The sequence below is a fragment of the Octopus bimaculoides genome, chromosome 23, assembly GCF_001194135.2.
Source record: "Octopus bimaculoides isolate UCB-OBI-ISO-001 chromosome 23, ASM119413v2, whole genome shotgun sequence".
NCBI lineage: Eukaryota > Metazoa > Mollusca > Cephalopoda > Octopoda > Octopodidae > Octopus > Octopus bimaculoides.
This window is the reverse complement of record NC_069003.1, coordinates 31,448,109-31,448,755: the sequence shown is the minus strand read 5'-3', so window position 1 is coordinate 31,448,755 and position 647 is coordinate 31,448,109.

Genomic DNA, 647 nt, shown 5'->3' with positions numbered 1-647 from the left:
TATATATATATATATATATATATATATATATATCTCTATATATATATATATATGTAATGCTAATAATGATATATATATGATAATGATTATTGTACATATGTTTCGCTAATAGATATTTAAAAAATAAATGTCTATCATCTAATTAGAAACTGATATTTAAATAGAAGCTTAAAGTGAAGAAAAACATAGTGTTTGATATTATCCTATGAAATTTTTTTATGACCTGAACTGATTAGCAATGAAAGTAAAATAGTTTCTCCATAATTTACATTGTTTTCATATTGAGTTTCTAAGTTATGGTCATTTATTTGTATCTTTGATCATTTTGATACATATCCCATCAAAAGATAATATATCTATATATCTATATATCTATATACGCACATAAAATGGTTAACATTAATGGCGTTTAAAATTTACAACAGCTGTTTCAGTAGAATTTTAGTTTTGTATGTCTGCAGTATCCTGCTAGCACTTGAAGTCTACAATATTGTTTTATTTTACCATAAGCCCTATGTGTTTGCACTTAGCCATTTTCTGGCATCTTACATGTCAGTGTGCCTTGATTCTTTAGGAATCCTTGTAACTAATTTGTATTTATGTGTGTCTGTGTGTGTGTGTATATATATATATATATATATATATAT